Source organism: Ambystoma mexicanum, chromosome 2q, assembly GCF_040938575.1.
Source record: "Ambystoma mexicanum isolate Mex_15411 chromosome 2q, UKY_AmexF1_1, whole genome shotgun sequence".
NCBI lineage: Eukaryota > Metazoa > Chordata > Amphibia > Caudata > Ambystomatidae > Ambystoma > Ambystoma mexicanum.
The window spans coordinates 1,018,000,351-1,018,020,650 of NC_090924.1; the positions used below are offsets into that span (position 1 = coordinate 1,018,000,351).

A 20,300-nucleotide genomic window follows, 5' to 3' on the forward strand; every position below is an offset into this window, starting at 1 on the left:
TACCAAACAGCCAGCTACAAAAATGGCTCTTTTTGGGTAACATTAATCAGAAATAAAATCTGGTTTTCTACACCCCTAATTTTTTGGTCATTTCTACACCCATACCTTTTAGGTCATTTTCTTTCCATGTAAGACACTAATATTTGTTTTGGAAAAGTACTATTTTACTTATTTAGCTTTAACAGAGCTATTTGGCCTCTGCTGCTTTTGATATGTAGCATAATATAAACTATACACATGTATTATGCATACTTTGGATATCAAGTAACATATATAAATACATATTTTTATAGTGGTATACAGTGAGTGTTTGTACCTTAGCACTGTTTTTCGCACGTTTGGTGGACTTCATCTTTTGTCAGATTAACCTTAAATCTTATTTCAAAACGTATTTTACATCTAAATTCAGTGTTTTTTGTGGGGAGTATGGCATCTAAGTGTATGTATTATAAGTGTTTGCCATATGAGTGTGTCAGCATATGATGTGTGAGCCACATGGTTTATTTTTCATGTATGTATGCAATGTCCATCTCATGTACGTGTTATATACATATGAAATTTCACATCAAAGTTAGTCTTGACTTTGATGTGAGATTGTATGCATATAAAAGCGTGCGTGTACCTAATGTACATTTCATACACGTACATGCCCAGTTCATGCACAAGATAACCATTCATGTAGTGCCCATCCTCTATCCCTATGTTCATATGTGATTCGTTGGAGTAGGTGTGCGTCATAAGTGCATCTGTCATAGGAGCGTGTGTCATAAGAGCGTGAGTCGTAAGAGCGTGTGTCATAAAAGCCTGTGTTCTAAGACTGTGGGCCTCATTAGGACCCAGGCGGTAAGGGGTTTACGGCGGCGTAAACAGCGCCGACCCTTACCGCCTGATTCCGAGGTCCCTTAGCGCCATGGAGGATTTAACACCTGCTTTTAGCAGGTGTTAAAATCCATGGCGCTAAGGGACCATGTTGTTAATTACGCCACCGTAATTTACGGTGGCGTAATTAACGCCTTCCCCACTCCCATTATGCCCTATGGGGCAAAAATGGGAATGGGGAAGGGTAAATGGGTTAATGGGGACTTACCACCCCGCCAACCTCGGAATGGGGCGGTAAGTCCGCCAACCACCATGGCGTAAACATAGTTTACGCCATGGCGGTAAAGGTACGGCCCAGGCGGTAACTTACCGCCTGGGTCGTAATGAGGCCCTGTGTGTTGTAAGATTGTGTGTTGTAAGAACGTGTGATTTAAGTTATATGTATCATAAGATCATGTAGAGTAAGATTGTGAGTGTTGAAAGTGTGAGTGTCATAAATGTGAGTGTCATAAATGTGTTGTACGTGTTAGTGTCATGAGTGTGAGTGGTGTAAGAGTGTGTGTTGTAAGGGTTTAGGGGCCTCATTACACGGTAGGCGGTAAGGGTTTACCGGTACCGGTAAGGGCACCGGTACCAGTAAACCCTTACCGCCTTACTACGAGTTCCCTTCACGGGACCTGACCTTAACGGCTGGTTTTACCAGCCGTTAAAGTAGGCTGCCGCAAAGGGACCTTGGTGCTAATTACGGTACCGTAATTTGCAGTACCGTAATTAGCGACTTCCCCATTCCCATTATGCCCTATGGGGGCAAAAATGGGAATGGGGAAGTGCCTTGGTGAATGGGGAATTACCGTCCCCGCTCACCTTGGAGTAGGGCGGTAATTCCGCCATCCACCAAGGCGGACACGGTAAAATACCGGCGGCAACCATGGCGCTAATAGCGCCATGGTTACCGCCTACCGTATAATGAGGCCCTATGTCTTAAGAGCATGGATCACAAGAGCGTGTGTCCTAAGTGTGGGTGCCGTAAGTGGGTGTGTTAATGTTAAAGGATATTTGTACCGTGCACTACACCCCTGGAGTTGTCCCCTGGTGCTCTGGCGGCTCTGAAAAAGGAAGGGGTGGGAGGTGGGTTAGTGGCAATAAGCTGGAAAAGTGCAAGAGAGCAGTGATGTACTGTTGGCGGCCTCGGCCCAGAAGTCCGTTGGCTGGGCTTGGGGTGTTTTACGGTCGGTAGCCGTCGTGTGCTATTGTGTGGGTCTATGTGGGGTTTGTTTTGTTGTTGCAGTATAGTGAAGTTTGTGTGGAGTGTTGTGTTGAAGGCTTGTGGTTGTGTTTGGTTAGAGTTTGAGAGGTATATGCAGAGGGCAAAATTGTTAGTGGGTTGGTCAATTGGCCTTGCTGTCTAGAAGCGAGGCACTAAACTTCCGTATTCTCTCCAGGTGGTGTGCATGAGCATCTGCGCTTCTCCATCCCAATCTGGGGCTCTCCGACACTCACAGTCCCTTTCCCACAAGGCATCCACTCACATTCCTAACCTTGCCTAAATTGGGCACCGGCCACCTACGTAGCATCTGTTAGTATGTGGGGCAGGCAGGTGTTTGTGCATCCCTTCAAGTCTGGTCCGGACAGATTTCCCAATCTAGTCGGTGCGTGGCATTGGTCATCCAAGGTTACTCCGTTCATATGTGGCGACTGCTCAGCATTCATCATCTTATTCAGTTGCTCATGCGTGCTACCGCTCCCAGCCCTTTCAGAACGTGTCATAATGGCATGTGTTGAAAGAGCATGTTCTGTAAGAGAGCATGGTGTAAGCATGTGCCTGAGTGTGTGTGTGTCATTATTGTGAGTGTCATATATGTGTGTGGTGTAAGAACATGTGGGGTAGGTGTGTGTGTGTGTCATAAGTGGGTGTCGTAAGTGCATCCGTCATGTGAGTATGAGGCATATGAATATATGCCTTACATATGAGCTCATGTAAGGCATATGAGTGTCATGTCATGAGCGGCATGTCAGTTTGCGGCATGAAAGCAGTATATGGGTGTTTGGAATAAAGTCATGAAATGCACATCAGGTGTGACTTTGATGTGAGTTTGTATACTTACATTAAAAAAATATAAGAGTTGTGCAGTTTGTACATCCATGCAATTTACATCTCCTGAAAACTGACATCAAAGTTAGTCCATAATTGTATGTGAAATTGTACATGTACATTAGTGCACATGTATGAAATGTACATCTCACACACATACATGTATACTTTGTACACTTTGTATGTAAGAAGTACATTCATGCTGCTCATGTTTTATACACCTCCTATACATATATAGAATTACAAGTTCACATTAAAGTTAGCTCCTACTTTGGTGTGAATTTTCCTTGCGTATGAAAGGCATATAGGGGTTTCACATCTTGCACATGTGCACTATTTACATCTCCTATACGTCTTATGTACTTATAAAAACTAACAGCAGAGTCAGTGCTGACTTTGATATTAGTTCTCATATATCTAGTAGTGTACATGTACACAATTTTCATGTTCAACATGCATGTGTACAGTTCATATAAAAGATGCACATTTATTCAGTGCATGTGTGATATATATATACATATTAAAATATGTTTATCTGGAAATTGGTGTGATAGATTTTTCAAATTATTTTTCAGTGATTTCATCAAAACCCTCTAACTCATTTCTGCTGCCTCCCTACAGAGGACCCACTCACTATCATTGACTCTTGCAACCCAACTGTATAATCAGATGATCCGTGCCCTGCTAATCTCTACAAATCTATCATGAACGTTCCAGAACTAATGCTTATTTTTCTATCCTTCCTAAATAACTTGGTTAGCCCCAGAAGTGTAAAATCTGTACACATCAGACCACTTCCAAAAAGAACACAGCTGACCCAAGTGACCAAGCTAGCTACCATCCATTCTCTAACACACCTTTAATCTGGAAACATCTAGAAAAAACATACAGTCATGAATGGGATTTTATTGAAACAGAAGGCACAAAATGGATTCCGGGCATCAAGGGGCACATAATTGGCTCTGTATTTAATCTGGGCACACTGAAAATCAATGCAGATAAAAACTCTGAGAGTCTTCCCATGCCGTTGGACATCTCAGCTGCATTTGACACCATCAGTCACAAGATCCTCCTAAAAAGATTGGAAGACATTGTAATTAAAGAAACAGCTCTACACAGGATCGCCTCCTTCCTCATGGATAGAACCGTAAGTACGTAGAACAAACAAGCACAGATTGCATCCAGTAGCGACGAGTGAGTAGAATGGATGAGTACGTAGAGGTACTGAATGCGTAGACCACGTGGCAGACAGGAGTGCATGCGTGGGGCAGACAAGAGTGCATACATGGGGCAAACAAGAGTGCATGCGTGGGGCAGACAAGAGTGCACGCATGAAACAGACAAGAGTGCATGCCTGGATCAGACTGGAGTATGCAGGGCAGACTGGAGCACGCGGGACGGACTGGAGCGCGCGGTGCAGCTTGAACGAATGAGTGCGTGGAGCGGACCGGAATGTATGGAGCAGACTGGGGTGCTCAGAGTCGATAGGAGTGCATGGAACGGACTGGAGTGCATAGAATTGCGTGACGTATACAGTATGGTTTGGAATGCAGAGAACGTCTGAAAGAACATATAACCCATCATATCATACCACCATGCTTACTCTCTCCTTTACATCACCACTCAACTAGAACACAGAGATACTACGGCACCATTCGGTATATCTGTTCTCATACCAACATCCGCCGCACACTCCACATCATTCTAAGTAAACACTGCTGGTTACAACCCTCCCAGCCAGGCGTTTTCCTCAGGCCTAATGCAGCCACATCCGATCTGGATAAATCCTACCAGAGCGAACACATACTCCTGATCTCTCAACCACCACACCTACCGCTAAGAAGCAGCTATTACACAAATACCCACCAGCTGCACACATACCGGGTGCTCACACGCACCTTTTTGACTCTCTCTACTCTCTCTACTGATCTGAACTTGGGTTCCCAAGGGCGTTCAACCTACCAGCGCCTTCAGACCATACCAATGGTATATAATGCGCTATATAAATGCAAAATAACAATAACAACCGAATCCACGATCATGGATCCCTACAAATCGCAGCCTCACCCACTAACCTGTGGAGTACCGCAAAGCTCTCAGCTCTTCTATTCAACATTGACATAACATCCCTACTAGACATCATCAATGAATATGGCATCACCTGCTACAAATACACGGATGACAAACAAATGATCTACACCTGAGAACATTCCATCGACAAACGCACCAAGCAATACAACTGGATGCTTGGGTGACAGCAAACAGGCTTAAACTCAACGCCACTAAAACAGAATTGATGCTCTGCATTCCATCAATATCTAACTGCAACATAATCCCCTAGCCTGCTAAAATGGGATGTGCCATCCTCTTCCGTTAGAAATCTTGGAACTACAATGGACATCTTCTTCATTATTTGTTTTCACCAACTACGAGCTGTATTCTGCATTTGCTTTACTTAACATTTACCCACAGACCCATGGCCATGGTTTCACTTGTAGTTCCCAGACTAGTCTATGCCAGAGCCTTGTATCTCAGGCTTGCAGACTAAATGATGAGAAAACATCAATAGAGTCAATGCAATTCTCCTTTTTGCCAGCGCCAAGTCAATAAACTTAACTTCATGTTTCCGTGCCTTTTTCCCATGTCTAGGGTACATGCCCAGCAGGCAGACCTGAGGAGTATACTCAATCTTTTGGACCATCAACTCTGCTGATCTAGCAAATATCGCAGACCAAAACCTCTGCATTACTGGGCATTACCAGAACATAGGGGCGTGGCCAGCGCGCATGGAGTGAGGACGTGTTCTCATTGCGCTCCTGCCCGAGATCCTACAACGGACTGAATCGTTCGGCCTGCTTAACATGAACAAGCACGCCTGAAGTAGCTATGGGAAGAAGAACCGTTTCCCTACCCTTGACGAATTTTCCGCAAGAAAATCAGACCGAGATAACGGTTATCCGAAGCGAACAGCGAGGAGGCCCCGGCCCAACAAAATGGCAGCGCCCGCCAGTCCCATCTGAGATGCACCGCTGGAGGGCAGATAGCCTCCGGAGCCGAGAGAGGAGGGCCCACAGCGTCCAACCCAGTGATCCGGCGACACCCCGGGGGGACGGACCCCTGCGGCCGGCTGTGACCCGGGTCTCTATCTCCGAGACCGAGTGCCAGGATGAGGAGACGAAGGGGGGGGACCCTCAGCGTGAGACCGCGTGCAGGAGAGTCGCTGGCTGGCGGAAGGCCGCGAGAGACACGGAGAGACACGAAGAAGAGAGAAGGCGACGGGCGGTTCCCTCCGGAAACATCCGCGGGCTGACGACTCCCCATCTGCAACGACCGACCTCACAATCGACCCTACATACACGTCCCTGCGGAACGGGAAAAGGCCGCGGAGCATGCCCAAAGACAGGCGATGTCGCCCCCCAAAAGCAAATTAAAAACCGCGACCATGGACTCCTTCACCACGGTCAGGGCGAAACAACAACAGGGGACAGAGGCAGCAGACGACCCAACGGCTAAGGAGGACGATCCGACAAATACGCAAGTGCTACAAGCCATAGCGGCGCTACGAACGTCCATCGAAACCAGGATCGATGAAATCAAGTCGGACATGCAACTGATGAGACAGGACGCCCGTAACCTTACAGAAAGGGTGACCACAACAGAGGCAACGCTCCAAGACAATGTTAACGACACCACAGAACTTAAATCTAAGGTCCAAGACTTTGAGTTGCAAGTAGCACAGCTAGAGGCGCGATCAGATGACTCTGAAGGACGTGCCCGCCGTGGCAACATCTGAATCCTGAGGGTACCGGAAGACACGGAGGGCCCAGACCCGACCGAATTCGTAGAAACGATGCTAATGCAAGAAATCGGGGCCGACAAACTGACCCAGGGCTTCTCAATAGAACGGGCCCACAGATCACTTCAGAAGAGGCCCCCTCCGGGCTCCCGACCGCACCCTATTATTGCAAAAGTCTTGAACTTTCACGACAGAGAGACTATGCTGAGATTCTCAAGAGAAGGAGGGGAGATCGAGAAACATGGCGCCAAAATAGTCATTTACTGAGACTATACCCCCGCGGTGCAGCGAGCACGGAACTCATTTGTACCAGTGAAAGCTAGGTTGCGCAAGCTAAACCTCAAGTGCATGCTACTGTACCCGTCCCGCCTTAAGGTACTATACAAGGGGAAAGCTATCTTTCTTGAGACTCCGGCAGTGGCAAATATGTGGTTTGAGGACAACAACCTTGCTGACGATAAGGAAAGCACTGCGCATGTAGTCACAGGCCATTGAAAGCACCAAACGACAGGAAAATGAAGGTTCGCACAACTGCCAAATGAATACCGGACCGCTTGAGATCTACAACTCTACGTACGCCATGAAGGGCAGGAGCGCACCGACCCATGCGAATAACAACGAAGCCGATGCACCCCCCTGCAACACGTGGAGGCCGACTGCCGACACACCACCTGCACCGGGAGGCCCGGAAAGGCCTGGAAGGATCGGGTGCCCCCGAGCGCTGCAAGTTCGAGGCAACTGTTGGGGGCAGTTTTGAATTGAAAGGTTTGTTGCCCTTATTTACTAGAATGAGGATTGTTAATGTTAATAAGTCTCCAATTGACACTGAGAGGGAGGGGGGAAGGGAGGGAGGAAACGATGAGGCTCGCGCCCCAATCCCAACACAGACCGGGGGCGGCAGAGGCGGCGAAAGGGGGGACAACAGATCCATTACTAAACCCCTATGGCTGCGACCACCATAAAAATAATGACATGGAATGTAAGGGGCCTAAGGACTTATCTCCGAAGGAACAGGATTAACACCTACCTGCACAGAAAAGGAGTAATGATAGCATTACTACAGTAGACCCACTGCACGGCGGACTCGGTGGCCAAGCTACAAACACATTGGGGCGGACAGGGGTTTGGTACCACTTATTCTAAATACGCATGAGGGGTCTACACCTGGATTCACCCACAGCTCTCATTCCGGGTGGACAAAACTGAGATAGACCCGGAAGGTAGGTTCGTCGTAATTTGGGGATTCATTGAACAAGAAGCAGTATGCATCATGAACTCCTATCTCCCTAACAATAACATACCATCCTACCTGAACTCACTGTACCCTAGAGTTGCACAGTACAGGAACGATCTCTTTATTTGGGCGGGGGGATTTGAATTGTGTACATGATCCACGGCTGGACAGATCCACACCACAGCTAGGAGGCCCATCGACCGCTACGACAGCACTATCCGCCATGTTGGGGAGGCTGGAAATGACGGATGTGTGGCGGGAAAAACATCCTGAAGCACGCGAATACTCATTCTACTCATCCCCACATAAGTTACACACAAGACTAGATTATATATTCATAGACAGGGAACACTTACCCCGGGTGGAGGGAGCACAATACTTGGGGAGGACTATCTCTGATCACTCCCCGCTTCTGATAACATGGAACCACAGAGGGCCCAGACCCCCCATTCCCATGTGGAAAATGCCCACAGACGCCCTGAGGGACCCAACCTTCCGAGAAGAATTACGCGATTCTTTTGATGCATACCTAGAGGTTAACACCGGTAGTGTAGCTTACAATAGCACAGTGTGGGAGGCTCTAAAGGTGGTAACCAGGGGAGAAGTAATTGCAAAGGCGGGAGGTATCAAGAAGCTGCTCAGGAAAGAACTAGACCTAGTGGAACGGCAGATGGAGCGACTTGAGGCTACTCCCGTAGACACCAAACAGAGGGAAGAGGAGCTTGTGAAACTTAGAGAGCGGAACATAACTGCGTGGAACAGGCTGGAAAAGTTTGACTATACTGCCAGAACAAATAGAGCACATGTTGAGGCCGACAGACCGGGCAGACTACTCGCCTGGCTCTGCTGTAAAGAGCACCCCAAACACCCCACCACCTCACTACAAGATGAGGATGGAAACACATACTGTACGCAGCAGGGCATAAATGACACTTTCACTCGCTTTTACACCCACCTGTATTCACATGAGGAGCAGGTCCCCCATGAACGGTTGATAGAAACACTAGAAGAGATAGGGCTCCCCAGGCTGTCTCCTGAGCACGCCGACTCCCTAGAAGCAGAAATCAAGCCCGAAGACATTACCGATGTAATCAGATCCCTGGCCACAGGCAAAGTACCAGGAACAGACGGGTTGCCCACGGACTTTTTTAAAACGTATGAGTCCTCCCTGACCCCCCTATTACACGCAGTATACCAGGAGGCATACGAAGAAGGGATACTACCCGAAAGTATGAGGGAGACGCTTGTGATCCCGATCCTCAAGCCCAATAAACCAGCAGACCAATGTGACTCATATCGCCCGATTGCAATGTTAAATTATGACGTTAAAATCCTGACTACGATTTTAGAGAAGCGGCTGTGTAGAATAATAGGAGACATAGTTCACCCAGATCAGTGCGGCTTCGTGCCGGACCGAAATACGTCCATGAACCTACGCAGGCTGCAGCACATTATAGCGCAAACTGATAAAGACAAGGACTCATACGCGCTGCTGTCCCTAGACGCAGTCAAAGCGTTTGACTCCATTTACTGGGAATGGCTTGTGGCAGTGCTTAGGGAGTATGGCTTTGGTCCCGGGTTTATCAGGTGGATTAACATCTTGTATGCTAAACCTAAGGCAAGGGTGAAATCTGGGAAGTATGTGTCGGAGGCCCGGGATATATGCAGGGGGACTAGACAGGGTTGTCCACTATCCTCAATGCTTTACATACTGGGACTAGAACCCATAGCTGTCTACTTTAGAAAGCAATTCTTCGATGCAGGCATTAGACTGGGAGACGTGGATCAATCATCTCGGTTTACGCGGATGACGCTCTCATATACGTCAGGTACCCACACCTCAACGTACCAACCATGTTAAAAGTGCTGGACAATTATTCCAAGGTCTCTTGGATAAGTTTTAGCAGGTCAAAGTCTTGTATGTTCCCCATAGCGGCCCTGAAAACAGAGAGTTTAGAAGTACTCCCTGAAGTTGGGATCCAGTGGCAGAATACGTCATTCCGCTACCTTGGAGTGCACATTATGAATACCCCCAAGCTAATGCATGAACGAAACACAAAGGCAGCACTCCACGCCCTGTGCAAATCAATGGCGTTCTGGACGAAACTCCCCCTCTCGATGATGGGCAGGGCTTCGATAACTAAAATGATCGTTCTCCCACGTTTCCTTTATGGGTTTCAAAATGTACACTACTATATACACAAGCCCTTCTTCTGACTGCTTGAGACCATACTGCGAGAGTTTCTATGGGGGAAAGGCAGGCATAGAATAGCGTTGCAATTGCTAACCCTACCATATAGCCAAGGCGGTATTCAACTTCCAAACCTAGAAAAATATTACATAGCAGCACATCTTAGTTTTGTGACCAAATGGCTAGATGATGAACCCACATCTGAAACACCATTGCTACAGGCCATGCTGCCCCAATTCCATCTGAAAGAACTGGTCTGGGCACCGTCCAAACTGCTGGGAACTCTACCCTTTTTGGCTGACCTGGGAAGGAAAATTTGGCACAGGGCGAAAATGCTCACTAACTCACGGAACTCCTATACCCCAGAAGTCCCCCTGATCGCAGACCTATGCACAACACTTTCGGATTTGAAACATATCAGGCTCTGGGAGAGGGAAGGGGTCTACGCCTGGGGAGATCTGTATGATGAAGGCACTTTCAGGGAGTTCACCTCACTGCAGGAGACGGAAGGCATACATACCGGCCAATTTCTGTGGTACCAAAGAACTTGTGCTGTGGCCAGACGAAAATGGGACTCGTGGCCGATGGAACCAGATACAGACCCACTCCTCACCTTGATGTACAACTTGGGAGAGGACGGTAAACCCGTTTCGCAAATATATGGCCACCTGATCGACATGCCAAATCCTCGGAGCGTGGAAATGAAAAGCAAATGGGAGGAGGATATAGGCCGGGAAATGACTGAAGGGGAGTGGAACAGAGCTCTCACATTCCCCAAAACGGTGTCCAGAAACCATAGATTTAGGCAGATTCAGTTGAACATACTACACAGAACTTACCTGACCCCGTGCTGCATAGCCACCTTCAATCGCCAGGCACAACTGACCTGCAACTGGTGCAAGGGGGAAAAAGCGGATCTGATCCACATGTTATGGGAATGCCCTAGGACAAGGGCTCTGTGGGACAGGGTCCAACAAACTTGTGAAAAAGCAGGCCTGAGTAAATATAATTGGACACCCGGCGAGTGCCTCTTAGTAACCTACCCCAGACCAGCCAAACTCAAGCATGCAACAAGGCTCATGGACATATCGTGCATACTGGCCAAAAGAGCTATAGCATTGGCCTGGAAGAAACCCATGGGCCCTCAGTTCAAACTATGGCACAAAGAGACTGAACGGTGGGTGCTGGCCGAGACCGTGGCATGGGAGGACTGTGTGGCCAGATCCACGGATGACTCTAGTATGTCACTCGAGGCATGGAAGGAACTCACCAGACACATGTTCCACCCCTCGGATGATAAACCCCCCTGAATCGGAACTTAATCCAGGCCCATGTGGGACCTGTCATAAAGCCAGCAGCAGCGGAAGTACTGCAGAGGATAGAGACCTTGCGGAAGCATTTCCCCTGTTGTAGTTGCCGGATGGTTCCCCTTCGCTCCCACCCTCCCCCCGAAACAGTTAACGATATATGAAACGGCCAGAATATGGAGACAGTTATGGTTGTTTTGTTTTTGTATTTGTAATTTTTTGATGTTAAGTTAAACATATGTTTATAACTATTTGAGATTGGCTCCATTGTACACAACTTGTTTGATATTATTGAAAAATGCCAATAAATAAATTTGAAAATAAAATTACCAGAACATATGCATCAACCCCGCATTTTCCTATGCGCACCTATAGCAACTAGAAGACGTCCTTTCATCACAGGATGTTTTTTCGCTGGGTTTTTTACCGCAAATTTATTTTTTAAAACCCATCAAATTTTTTAGAAAATGGGGGGCTGGGGGAGTATCCCCCCCACAAATGATTGAAAAAAAATTAGATGGTTTTTTCTAAACAAATCGCGGTAAAAAACCCAGCGAAAAATCATCCCGCGATGAAATGACATGGAACCCTCGCCAGCCGGGCAGGCGTCAAGTATGTCCTATGCAGCAGTTTGTATTGCAGTAATTTAAGCCTCAGATCTCTCAAGACCTTTCTTGGGTATCTGAGAATTCTGGTCCACGTCCCTTTTTCCAGCACCATATCTAAATCACCATAAATGCAGTCTTATTTTTTAGGTCCTTCACACTTCCTATCTCCAACACAGTCCCTTACAGGTTGGACACCTTCTGAGTGCCATCTGGCAGCTCATGCAGTCTACAAAGTAAGGTATCCATCTCAGGTTCCTGAGGGAGAACTGGACACTGGGATCTAGCTATTCATGTTAATGTTGCATATTTAAGGAACCTACACTAAAGTTAAACCATATTTCCTGTAATGTCAATAACTCCCCATTTTCAAAAATGTCCCCCCATGTCACCACCCCCTGTTCTTCCCACCTTCGCAATCAAACCCTCATGCTCTTATCTATCCCAGGCATTAATTGCACAAATGGTAAATTGGGCAAATAGGAACACTTAATGCCCAGTTTTCTCAGCAGCCGTACCTAAAGCAAAAGCCCCGGCCTCAACAACATTGGCCGCTTCCTATGCTTCACAAGTTCCATCCATAACACTTCCTTTAGGGTATATGGTAGGAGCAAGGGGCCCAGCAATTGTGTTTTGAGAGTTTAATACTTTGCCAGCCATTGTGCCACGAATTGTATTTGTGCTGAATAATAGTATAATTCGAAATCAGGAAGATCTAGCCCCCCCCTCTGTCATAAGATCTCTGGAAAGTGCTTAAGGCCACCCCTATTCTACCACCTGCTCATACTAACTCTCTAATCTTAGCGTGCAATATCCCAAAATGATGCAGTGGAACTTCAAAAAATACATTCACATACAAGTATAACATTCTTGGTAGAGGAACCAGCTTGACTAACGCAATCCTCCACCCAACGACAGCAGCAGTGAGTTCAACCCCTGTAGCGCCCTATCATTGTTGTAGAGATAAGTGGCACATGCTTCATGGTGAATTTCTATCCCCAAATATTTAAAGGAGAACTTTGACCATTTCAATGGGAGAGGGGTTTCCAAAAGACTACTCGTATTACTACTCGTATTATGCCGCCCAACCAGGGGGAACAGAGAAGACATGGACCAGTTAATCCTTGTAACTGACATATTACCAAAATTCCTCACCACCTCCAAAATGTACAGCAGATTAGTATTAGTATTTACATACAAGAGGATATCATTTGCATACATTGAGATTAAATGACAGCTCCCCCCAACCTTGATAGCTGCCTCATGGAATTCCTGTCTGAAGTGCGCTGCAAGAGGCTCCAATGCCACCACGACCAGCATGGGAAAGAGAGGACATCACTATCTAGCACCCATCCTGATGCCCAACTCTCTCAAAATTGTCTGTGCGTCTTGGTCCTTGCAACTGGATCAGTATATATAAATTGCACCCTTTTAAGGGACACGCCCGCAAAAGTGAGCTTCCTCAATACCGCAAATAGCCAGTGCCAACCCACCAAGTCAAAGGCCTGTATCGCGTCCAGAATAACCACAGCACACTTTTTCCTACTATTAGCCACCCGAGATATCACATGTTGCATCCGCCATAGATTGTGTGTAGCGTTCCTATTTTGTATAAAGTCTGTCTGATCCATATGTATCAGCCCAGAGAGCACTGCCTGCATTCTTTTAGCCAACTGGAAACAGAGAATCTTAGCATCCACATTTAACATGGAGAGAGGTCTACAAGACCCGCATAGAGCCGGGTCTTTCCTAGCGTTCAAAACTGACACTACTACACCCTCTCTCACAGATTTTGGAAGTGCACCCGACTCATATGAGATCACCAAGGTCTGTAACCGTTTTCCAGCTAATTTCTTCTGATATGCTTTGTAGAACTCTGCCAACAGCCGTTACTGCCTGGGAACTTCTACAAAGTAAACTGTGATGTCGCTGCACATATCTCCTACTCCGTTAAATGCGCCTCCAAGTTCCCCCTCTGGCTATCTGACACAGCCATGAGTCTAATGTCTTGAAGTGTAAATTCAATTTCTTCTCCCCTACCTCCAATTCTGTCCCATATATATTTTGATAATAGTTGTCAAAAACATTATTGATCCCAGAGCTGGCCATCTAGGTCTCTCATATCCTTTCTTAACCTCTTTAGGGTGCGTTCTGTTTTTAGTTTTTTTTTAGGTTTTTAAGGTCATGCTTGCATTGTGGGGAAATGGTAATAAGCTAGAACAGAATATCAAGACTAGTTATTATAATTTAGCTGCACTAAATTAACTGCTGTGGCTTGTGAGTGATACGTTTTTGAGATGGTGGGAATTGTGTGTTTGCGTTGCTAAAACTCTTCTGAGTGGCAGCCAGAAGGAAGATGGGCAAGCGCACATGTGCACAGCGTAGAGGGAACATTGCACCTAATACAAGCTCATGTTAAACCTGTTTCATTTCAACCAAGTTTGCATTTATGTTGCTGCACATATCTCCTTTTCAACTCCCTCCTTTTCAAAGTTTGAACTATGTAAGGTGGTCCGAGACCCTCTATGTAGGGCCAGTGCTAAACAAAAATTCAAACAAATAAAATTAAATAAATACATAAAATACAGGCTAATAAAACATGTGTGGGAGCTTTGGGGCCTACGTGAGACAGCCGGCAGAGACTCTGCTGCTTTGGAATATGGTACCAACGTCCTCTATACAACCTCTGTACAACCATAAATCCAGAGGCCCCAAGCCTTATATCCCAAGTGGAGGTTTCAATAAATAGCCACTGAGACCTTCCCCAGGGGCTATTTATTGGGGTTTGAAGTTCATGTTGTTGTGTGGTAGTTGCTTTAGTACGTATTCATGTGTGATTGAGGTGATTTAATTTAAGGTAAATATTATTACTCTTGTAAGAAGCCTTCGTTTTGGTTATGAACTTTGGTTACTGATTTGGTTATAAACATTCATTAAATGAAAAGAGGGTTGGAAGATGCCTCACTATCCCTAATCTAGGATGTGTTTCCCTACCTCAACCAAAACTAATGGGTCAGTCCTTTGTCAAGATGTCCAAAGCAAAAATACATCTTGTGTCCGAAATCCTATTCTGGCCCTCACACTCTAAAACTAACTCTAAGGTGCAAATGATATTGTCTCTAGGTCTCAAAGTGTGTAAACGGTCAAATCCAGCACAAAGCTATGAATCAAACCAAAAAGTTCCAAATGGACAATGTTCACAGTTCCAGGGGATGGCTCCCTTCCCAGATTTCTTTTAACAATACAAGAGGTTGAATCCCAAAAGGATACCTCTCCCCTTTTGGCAATACAATCCACTCCCAGGAAAATGGCTTCCTTCCCCAGGCTTTTCTTCACATTCACAGTCCTTCTCAGAATGTTCCTTTTACTGTATCACAAATAGGGTGTGGGTCCCAGAAGACTTAGAGGTCACCTAGTATACTCCCCTGCCCGGTTCTTTTCCAGATTTACTGCAGTTCAAAATCTCAAGGGCGTGGTTCATCTTTAAGATTTCCTTTTTTACAGTAGGTTATCACACATACTGGATTTAGCCTGGTGTGCTCTCCAGCCAGGTCTTGGATATAGTCTTTTTCACTTAATTTCATATAGTTAACATTTCCAGGTGTACACTCCTGCCAGGACTTGTATGCAATTCCTTTCAAACACTTAACTTTGCCTGGTAAACTCTCTTGCCAAGACTTTTATGTTTTTATTTTCTTGCATCAGTACTTCTAATCTGCTTATTCAGCTTGTTTTACAAATACTCTGTAGACTTTTGATCATGAACCCCAGTTCGTGTTATGGGTCTCAGACCCCAGTTCCACTGTTGAGGGCCCTCGCTATACTGCCCAACAGTGTTCCAGCATCCCAACCCTTTCCGTGGGCTCATCAGCTTTCTGCTTCTGGCTTCTCATCATTCCTGACTCCAAGTTGGGTGTTTCTCCAGCTCTCATGGCTCTCCCTATTGCAGTCTGTGTCTCCGGTAGCCGTCTGTACTCTGAACGGTGTCCCAGCCTATGCAACCTTCTGGAAGCAAAACATGGGGAAGGGAGACCACTGGCTAAAGCCAATCCTGACATATTATTTGAGAACACTTCTTTCTTTATTGAAAACCATATCTCTCACTCTTTCTGTATTTAGTTGTAAGGGATTGGCAATAGGTTTTTCTTAGTATAGGCCTTTTATTAAGGACTGCCTTATTTTTCATTTGATGGTCAACACTTGCTCCCATCTTAGATTTAGGTTTAGTTTAGCCGTTTTTCCACCCTGCATATTTTTTTTAATAAGCACCCTTGAACTCTGATCACTTGTGTCTGTCGTCTTACTGTTGTCACCGTGAGTTCCTTACAGACTCACAGTACCCTTGGGGTAAACGAGTATGTTTCAGGCAGATATTTCTATACAAAAAGGAAGTTGAATTCTGTGAGTCTTCATGGAGGTGAATTAAAAAAAGAATGCATTTTTTTAAATCTATAACTGAAATATTTGGCCTTAGATGGGATATTACACAATATTGTTGTGGGATTTGGAACTAAAGGAAACCCACCTTCGACTGTATTGTTTAGGGGTCGAAGATCCTGTATAAATCTCCACTACCCTGTTGATGTTCTCAATGGGTACACAGCCGTGTTACATAGAGAATCGGAGGGTACCAGTATTCCTTGTTTCATTAAAGCTGAAATGGGCTCAAAAATACCTTCATCCGCATCCGCATCTCTGGACCTGGGGTATTGCTCCAGAGCAGGACTGCAATACTTGTCCTTGGCCTCAAGCCCTGGGATCGTATGTCTCTAGCTCTGAAAATCCCTTAATTGGCTCCCAGTGGATGGAAGGATTACATTTAAAACCCTTTGCATTGTCCACAAAGCTTTCTGGGGCCTGGGTCCAAATTACCTTCAACTATCCCTCCATAAATACCTCCCCTCTCGAGCCCTTCACTCCTTTGCCTCTAATTCCCTCAGGGTCAGTGACTTCTCAAAAATACGAGTGGGGGCAGATCTCTGTCTTTGGCTGGGACCTCCCTTTCGAACTGCCTCCCTGCCACCCTGAAACTTGAGGAGAACCATCTACGGTTCCGGAAGCTCCTCAAGAACTTCCTCTTGGCCTCTGCCTATGCCCCTCTTCTCCCCTGTTGATCTGTTTTCTCTCTTGGCACTGTCGCACCTGGCCACCCCCTGTCCTCGGGCCCAGATACCGGCTCACCCTGCCACCCTCCCGCACTGCCTCTTGCCCATCTCTTGCACTGGGGCCTGTATCCGTACCAATACAGTTTCCCCCCATACTTCCTCTGCAATTATCAGATACACCCTATGTGACTTACCTTGCACTTTACCACTCACAGGCTGTACTACCACTCTTCTTGATCACCTTATTTATTTATTTATTTATTTATTTGCTTATTATTTATCTTGTTTCTCTTCTATGCTCTGCACTTTCCACTTTCTCCCCCTCCATGCACTATCTCCCTTCTTCCCTTCCTCATGCACTTGCACATTCTCAATGTCACTGAGCCTAGTAAGATTGCTTGTTATTGTTTTCTCCCCTGTTCCCCTTCCCTTTGCCTGGTCGCTCTGAAACACCTGTGTATGAGCGCGATATAAATAAAATATCATATCATATCACGTCAAATGAATTTGTGGTCCAAAAAATCTTCAGCACTTTCTCTAAATCTTCCTGGAAAAATAATGGATTCTTTTTTACGAAGCCATTCTCTGCTTATTTCTCTATTCGCTACTTTAATCGAATAAGTGAGCCAAACTACCATCCGGTCTCTATCACTCCCTTCCTTGTGAAACCTCTGAAAAACTTGGTCTTTCCCCAACTTGCCCAACACACTGAGCTTGTTAGTTGCTTACATGACCATTCATCTGGATTCTCAGCATCCAGAGGCATGGACACTTCTCTCCTGAACACCCGTGAAGAACTACTTCTTAATCTTGACTCTAACTCCCCTGCTGTTCTCATTTTCCTTGACCTCTTTACTGCCTTCAACACTGTTAACCACTCCAGCCTCATAAAACGGCTCCTCGACACTCTCAGTATATCAGAACTGGCACTGGAGTGATTGACCTCCTTCCTCACTAATCGCCCCTCACAGGTGATCATGGGCCTCTTCTCCTCCACCACCTCCATCTCTACCTGTGGTGCTGCCCTCTCTCGCCTTGGTTTTTCAACATCTACGTTGCTCCTCTTGCCCATTTGATCCCCTTCTTCTCCCCTCACTTGCAGTGCTATGCAGATGACACCCAACTTTTCTTCAAACTCCCTTCTTCTTCTCATTCCCAGACTGCACATCCGCCATCCAGTCTTGGTGCACCTCTAACGATTTCTGCCTCAATGCCAGCAAAACAGAGATCCTTCTTATCGGGACTCCTGCTCTCTATTTCACTCCTACTCTCTGGCCACCCTCTATGATCTCTCCTGGCTCTGAAGCCAACAATCTTTGAGTCTTGTTTCAACTCATCTCTTTCCTTCACTCCTCATATCCTGGACCTTGCCAGGAAGGCCCACTTACAACTGCACCTCCTTAGAGGTATTCTCCCGTTCCACAATGTCTCTAGAGCTCTGGTTCTCTCCAGGCTGGACTACTGCAACAGCCTTAATCTACCTTCCTCTTCTCTCCACCCTCTCCAAGTAATCCAGAGTAAGACTATGTGACATATCCTTGGCCTCAAGTCCAGGGACTGTATCTCACCAGCCCTAATGTCTCTCCACTGGCTTGTGGGTGCTGCACGGATCAAGGTCCATTCCCTCTACTTCATCCACAAGGCTGTCTGGGGCCTGCTATCTGCAACTTGCTCTTACTAAATACTCTCCTTCTTGATCCCAATGATCCTCCGGCTCCAACTTGCTGCTGGTCAAACACTTCACCAAACAGTGAGCTGGTGGCAGATCTCTTTCCTCGGCTGACTCTCTCTCCTTTGGAACAGCCTCCCTTGCCCTCTCTGTCTTGAGCCTGATCTCCTCAGGTTCTGCAAGACTCTCCTCTTCTTCTCTTCCATCTCTCACTCTCTTACTTGCTAACTCCCCTCAGTCGCTGAGATTGGCGGCCAGGTACCTTATTGGTCCTACCGGGTCCTGGCCCTCTGCCCAATCACCTTCAGCATCCGTCCCCCTTGCACTTGCCTTCGGGCCCTCACTTGCTTGCGGTGCTGCCATAGGCCAGCACTTATTTGATTTGTTGGCTGGCATCACCTCCCTGTGCTTTCTCCGCCTCACACTTACCTGTTGTTCTCCGCAATGGGCACTATGGCACTTTCCCACCATCGGGATCCCACTGGAATTACCCCCCTCCCTGTAAGCCCTCCTCTCTGCACTTATACACTACAAATGTCACAAGGCCTAGTAGGACCATTATGTCTTGTTTATTTATTGTTTTTCTTCATTGTCATGATTGGTGCCTTGTGGTGCTTTGAAATGCTATTTTTAGATGTACAAACGTCTACAAATGACCAATAAAAACAAATAATAATAATTTAGTCCTATGAACCCTCATCTGAATGCTGCTTAATATTACACACGGTGTGTGGTGCTCATTTATTGACCTTGGAAGGATGAAAGGCTGAGTTTGGCCTTGCCAGGAATCAATCCTGCATCAGCAGACTCTGCACAGATGTCAAGGCGAGCGCTCTACTCGCTGTGCTATCAGACCGGCTATATACAAATAAATAAATAAATTATCTACCTTGCATTACTGTGTATTTACACTTATTGGTCAGCAAGATACTTTGTCCTCTTTTGCATACATGATTACTCTTTATTTCGTACATGTTTCTCTTATTGCTTCAGTTACATTGTCACTTACATGAAATATTTTCATATCGTTTCAGTATGTCTTCACACATCTTCTTCATGACATCACTCTGTCCTCATCAGATTTCACTCAGCACTTCATGATGTCCACTGGTGCATGCTGACATCCTTCCACTCGATATCCTTCCACATTTTCAGTGCAAGGATAGATTTGATACCGTTTTCTAAGTGCATATCAGAGTGCATATCATCTCTCGTACACTCGATGCGGTATAGGGACAGCATGTGTAGTCCCATATAGGGCTCTTCTCCTACTGTTCCAATGTGACGGCGGTGAGGGGGCGGGTATTAGGGAATATGCATCCACCTGCTCCTCGACACTACCGTGAAACAATACAGCTGCATACCCAAGAACCAGCGCATGACTTGTGCATTGGTGTCTTTACTTAGGCTCATCCAAGTCAATGGAGAATAATCTACATTTTCTGTCCGTAAGATAGTATTTGAGATATGACACTGCCCACT

The 20,300-nt window shown here is 46.2% G+C and overlaps 1 protein-coding gene across 1 annotated transcript in view; it reads left to right on the forward strand.

The window, feature by feature from the left end:
- CUBN (cubilin) overlaps positions 1-20,300 on the forward strand; it is a 1,794,835-nt gene that overhangs the window by 1,674,974 nt on the left and 99,561 nt on the right. The gene's annotated exons all lie outside the window — the stretch shown is intronic.